Below are 6,000 nucleotides of genomic sequence, written 5' to 3'. Positions count from 1 at the left end.
GTCTGATAATTTATTTCCAAGTTATTCTGAAATCAAAGAGAAGCAGGCTTTTAAGCTAAGAATGTGGTACATCGGCTGGCATAGAATAAGAGTTCAAAAAAAGTGTAAGCTCCCTTCCCTATCCTGAAATAACCAAAGTAAATAAAAATGGCCCCTCTGTTTTGAATTATTTATTTATTTTTGCTTTCAAACTGTTTTCTTAAAAAAAAAAAACAAAAAAAAACTATAGAGTAGTGAGTGGGGGCAGGGGGGTAAGGGGTGGAATACTCAAAACATGTTCAAAATCAAACGAGCCAGAAACTCCTAGCTGGAAATTTTCTCTCTAGATCTCTGCAGGAATCAGTGGAACCATGAGAGACAGAGTCGAAAGCAGCAGAGCCTGGAATTATTTCTCTAAGCAAGACCCAGACGCCAGGCAGGTAGTGAAATTGCTCCTGCCCCACCTCCATCCTTGCTGCCTATCTGAGAACAGAGTCTGCCAACCCCTCCTGACGAGAGACTGACCCCTCATGGCCACTGCAGGCTGGAAGCCATAAGCTTAAACCACTTCGATACCATGAAAGCAAAATGTATGGTTGGCAAAAAGCAAAAAAAAAAAAAAAAAAAACTGGTTACTGGCGAGTGCAGAACCACAGTCTGGGTGGATGACATATTATCTAGCATGAATCTTGGTGTGACTTAGGCCCTTCTTAGTCCTCTAAAATTCATCACATTTTGTTTATTCGTTCACTACCCACTTACAGTAGATGCCAAGAAATATATATAACAAGATTATAGATATAAATTTAAAATTAGGACTAAAGAAAGATAATCTAGAATAAGAGGTAAAAGTAGAACAGAGCAGGATGGAAGGTAGAATAAAGATATACAGGCCAGAAGGCCAGTTACTAAACTGGATTTGAGAACATGGCGCTGAGTTCCCTGGTGGCCAAGTCAAAAAGGGCAGTTGGAGATGTTCTCATGGTCCACAAAAAGAAACACACTTAACTTTGCAGAACAAGCACTGTCCTGCCGTGTGACCTCAGATAAGTGATTTAACCTACTTAGACTCAGCTGCCTCGTTGCCAAAAAGTTAGTGAAAACTATTGAATGTTTAGGTAAAAAGTTGTAATAAAAAACAAGAATGGGAAAGGATTCCCTATTTAAAATGGTGTTGGGAAAACTGGCTAGCCATATGCAGAAAACTGAAACTGGGCCCCTTCCTTACACCTGATACAAAAATTAACTCAAGATTGATTAAAGTCTTAAGTGTTAGACCTAAAACCATAAAAACCCAAGAAGAAAACCTAGGCAATACCATTCAGGACATAGGCATGGGCAAAGGCTTCATGACTGAAACACCAAAAGCAATGGCAACAAAAGCCAAAATTGACAAGTGGGATCTAATTAAACTAAAGAGCTTCTGCACAGCAAAACAAACTATCATCAGAGTGAACAGGCAACTTACAGAATGGGAGAAAAGTTTTGCAATCTATCCATCGGGCTAATATCCAGAATCCACAAGGAACTTAAACATATTTACAAGAGAAAAACAACCCCATCCAAAAGTGGCCAGAGGATATGAACAGACACTTCTCAAAAGAAGACATTTATGTGGCCAACAAACATGTGAAGAAAAGCTCATCATCACTGGTCATTAGAGAAATGCAAATCATTGTCAGAGTGCTCAGAGAGGGCATGTTCCCTGGGTCTTGGTGGATTTAGAGGTCAAGGGACCATTTCTGGAAGCTCACAGTGTGCCAGGGCAGCTTATATCAGAGCTCCACTCTTTTTCTTTCTTTTTTTTTTTTTTTTAAGACAGAGTCTCACTGTTGCCCAGGCTGGAGTGCAGTGGCACCATTTCGGCTCACTGCAACCTCCACCTCCCGGGGCCAAGAGATTCTCCTGCCTCAGCCTCCTGAGTAGCTGGGACTACAGGCATGCACCACCACCACACCTGGCTAATTTTTGTATTTTTAGTAGAGACGGGGTTTCACCATGTTAGCAAGGCTGGTCTCGAACTCCTGACCTCAGGTGATCCACCTGCCTTGGCCTCTGAAAGTGCTGAGATTACAGGCATGAGCCACTGCACTTGGCCAGATATCTGCTCTGGAAGACTCCCCAGGCTGGAGGGCACTGCCACAAGCAGACAGTATGGCGAGGGTCCCTATGGCCACCTGGCAGGCAAGGTGGATTCTGGAGGGAGGTGGCCTGGGAGCAGGCTGAGGATGGGGTGAGGGTATTTGAGCAGCAGAGATGGATAGATTGCACCAGTCTGCGTGACCGGGCATAACTGGAGGGACAGTAAATGACTCTTGTGTGAGAGGATGAGGGAGGGGTGAGAGGGGCTGACTACCCCCAGGACTTGAGGTGCAGTGAGACTCCTTAGCTTTATCCAGACTCATGGGAGCCATGGAGGTTTGAGGCAGAGGCGTGGGCTGCTGGGAGAGTGAGGACTCACCATCCAGAGAGGAAGGTGAGGCTTTCAACTCTAAATGCCGTTTTATTTTCGTGTGTGTTTTTTTTTTTTTTTTGAGACGGAGTTTCACTCTTATTGCCCCAGCTGGAGTGTGATAGCATGAGCTCAGCTCACTGCAACCTCTGCCTCCCGGGTTCAAGCGATTCTACTGCCTCACCCTCCCAAGTAGCTGGGATTACAGGCATGCACCACCATGTGTGGCTAATTTTATATTTTTAGTAGAAACAGGGTTTCTCCGTGTTGGTCAGGCTGGTCTGGAACTCCTGACTTCAGGTGATCCGCCCACCTTGGCCTCCCAAAGTGCTGGGATTACAGGCAGGAGCCACTGTGCCTGGCCCCAAATGTGTTTTACATTTTCTTCCTATTTGATTCATCTTTGTCGTGCAACATAAATATGCTACTTTTCCACTGATAAAAAGACAAAATGGAATTTAAAATTGGCCTGGACTTCTCAAAAAAGTCAGTGTGATGAAAACATGTTCTAGATAAAACAGAAATGAGACTGGGCATGGTGGCTCATGCCTGGAATCCCAGTGCCTTGGGAGGCCAAGGAAGGAGAATCACTTGAGGCCAGGAGTTTGTGACCAGCCTGGGCAACATAGTGAGACCGCAGATCTACTAAAAATTTAAAAATTAGCTGGGCATGGTGGTGCATGCCCATATGTTGGGAGGCTGAGGCAGGAGGATCGCTTGAGCCCAGGATCTGGAGGCTGCAGTGAGCTATGATTGTGCCACTGCACTCCAGTGTGGGTGACAGAGTGAGACCCTGTCTCTATTTAAAAAAAGAGAGACAAGATGATCAGGATGAGTGCAGTGGCTCACGCCTATAATCCCAGCACTTTGGGAGGCCAAAGCAGGTGGATCACATGAGGTCAGGAGTTTGAGACCGGCCCAGCCTAGATGGTGAAACCCCGTTTCTACTAGAAATACAAAAATCAGCTGGGTGTGGTGGGGCACGCCTGTGATCCCAGCTACTCGGGAGACTGAGGCTGGACAATTGCTTGAACCTGGGAGGCAGAAGTTGCTGTGAGCAAGATTACACCACTGTGCTCCAGCCTGGGCAACAGGAATGAGACTCTGTCTCAAAAAAAAAAAAAAAAAAAAAAAAAAAAAGGGATGATCAAACACAATGCATCAACCTCCCGGAGCCGTATAAACCCTAAACCTAAACCAGGATGCAGGGAAGCCTGTGTGTGAGTTTCCACTCTATTGCTGGTACCACTCGGCTCTGGCAACCCGGAAGGCCACCTTCCCCTGTTGTTACTGTGTAAGGAGGAAGGAGCACTGGTTTCCAAGTCAGAAGCCTGGGTTGAAGCCTCTGCTTGAGTTCCTGCTGGCTGTGGGAATGTGGGGTTACCTTTCCCGGCTGGCCTCGTTTCCTACATGTCCAATGCAGGGGTTCCAGTCACATGCATTGGGCACCATTACATGTCCAAGCTGTGCCAGGATCTAGAAAAATGGCTGGGCTCAGGCCAAGGGGCCTTCCTATCTGGCAGTGAAAATAAGAGGAGATACCAAGGGCCCTGAGCCTGAGTCTGGAGGAAAAGTCATGAGCACAGGGCAGTGCCAGGGCCTGGGAGCTGCCACAGAGGAGCCCACCTTGGTGACAGACACCTGTAGGCTCATATGATGCCGAGTGCCCAATACAGGGAACTGGACAAAGGTTTCATGCACGACTCTTTTCCCTCCTTGGCTACCTTGAGGACCTTGATTATAATAGTTAGCCTTTTTCTTTCTTTCTTTTTTTGAGACTCTTGCTCTGTCGCCCAGGTTGGAATGCAGTGGCAAAATCTTGGCTCACTGCAATCTTCGCCTCTCAGGTTCAAGTGACTCTCCTTCCTCAGCCTCCCTAGTAGCTGGGATTACAGGCGTGCACCACTATGCTCGGCTAATTTTTGTATTTTTACTACAGATGGGGTTTCACCATGTTGGCCAGGCTGATCTTGAACTGCTGACCTCAGGTGATCTGCCCGCCTGGGCCTCCCAAAATCTTGGGATTACAGGTGTGAGCCACTGAGCCCAGCCGGATTATAATAGCCTTTTCATGCACCAGGGGCTTTATACTCATTATCTCATTTCATTCATATGAGTTGAAGTCAGCTTATCCCCCATTTCACAGATGAGGAAACCAAGGCCCAGAGAGGTTAGGAATTTGTCCAAGGTCACACAGCCAGGAAGTAGGACTCAAACCCAGCCAGGCTGTAACACCTACGCTCTTCTCAGGCTCATGCCCTTCCCAGGGGTCTGGGAAGCCCTGACCTGCAGCCTGTCACCTTTGTTTACCCCCCAGCCTCCAGGATATTATGTGTGCACCGGCGTGGGATCCTGGAACTGGCAGGAATTGTGGGTTGTGTTGGTCCCTGAACCCCCATCGCCTATGTGAAATATGGCTGCTTTCGTGGCTTGGGAGGCCATGGCCAGCCCCGCGATGCCATTGACTGGTGAGTGCATGCCTGGGACCAGGCTACAAAATCCCTCACACTCTGGGGTAGTCAAGGCTTATGAGGAAGTACCCAAAACTGAAGCTGGGGTTTGGTCCAGGGAGATCCCAGTGTGCAGTACTACTTTGCAGGCAGGCAGAGGCCTCTTGGATAACATGGCCAGTGAAGCCAGATCTTGGTACTAGCTGCGCCTTACCCTGGCCATGGGCTGAAAACGTTGCCTTAAAAAATTGGCCAGGAGCGGTGGCTCACTCCTGTAATCCCAGCACTTTGGGAGGCCGAGGCGGGCAAATCACTTGAGGTCAGGAGTTCAAGACCAGCCTGGCCAATATGGTGAAACCCCATCTCTACTAAAAATGCAAAAATTAGCTGTGTGTGGTGGCAGGCGTCTGTAATCTCAGCTACTCGGGAGACTGAGGCAGGAGAATTGCTTGAACCCGGGAGGCAGAGTTTGCAGTGAGTTGAGATTGCACCGCTGTATTCCAACCTGGACAACAGTGCCAAACCCTGTCTCAAAAGAAAATAATAATAATAATATAAAGTGATCAGGTGTGTTGACTCATGCCTGTAATCCCACCACTTTGGGTCGAGGCAGGAGGATCACTGGAGCCCAGGAGTTTCAAACGAGCCTAGGCAACAGAGTGAGACCCTGTCTCTATATTAAACACACACACACGCGCATGCATGCACACACACACAGACATACAAAGGCAGCCAGACTATGCACTAGGAACTGCCCTGGGAATCCCTTTGTGTTCTCACAACAATCCCATTTCACATGAAAAACCTAGGCACAGAAATATTCAGTAACGTGTCCAGGTGCGGTGGCTCACGCCTGTAATCCCAGTACTTTGGGAGGCTGAGGCAGGCAGATCACGAGGTCAGGAGTTCGAGACCATCCTGGCCAACATGGTGAAACCCCGTCTCTACTAAAAATACAAAAATTAGCTGTGTGTTGTGGCAGGTGCCTGTAATTCCAGCTACTCAGGAAGCTGAGGCAGGAGAATTGCTTGAACCCGGGAGGCAGAGGTTGCAATGAGCCGAGATCACACCACTGCACTCCAACCTGGGTGACAGAGCAAAACTCCGTCTGAAAAAAAA

This window comes from Pan paniscus, chromosome 18 (genome assembly GCF_029289425.2).
Source record: "Pan paniscus chromosome 18, NHGRI_mPanPan1-v2.0_pri, whole genome shotgun sequence".
Lineage (NCBI taxonomy): Eukaryota > Metazoa > Chordata > Mammalia > Primates > Hominidae > Pan > Pan paniscus.
This window is presented reverse-complemented; position numbering follows the sequence as displayed.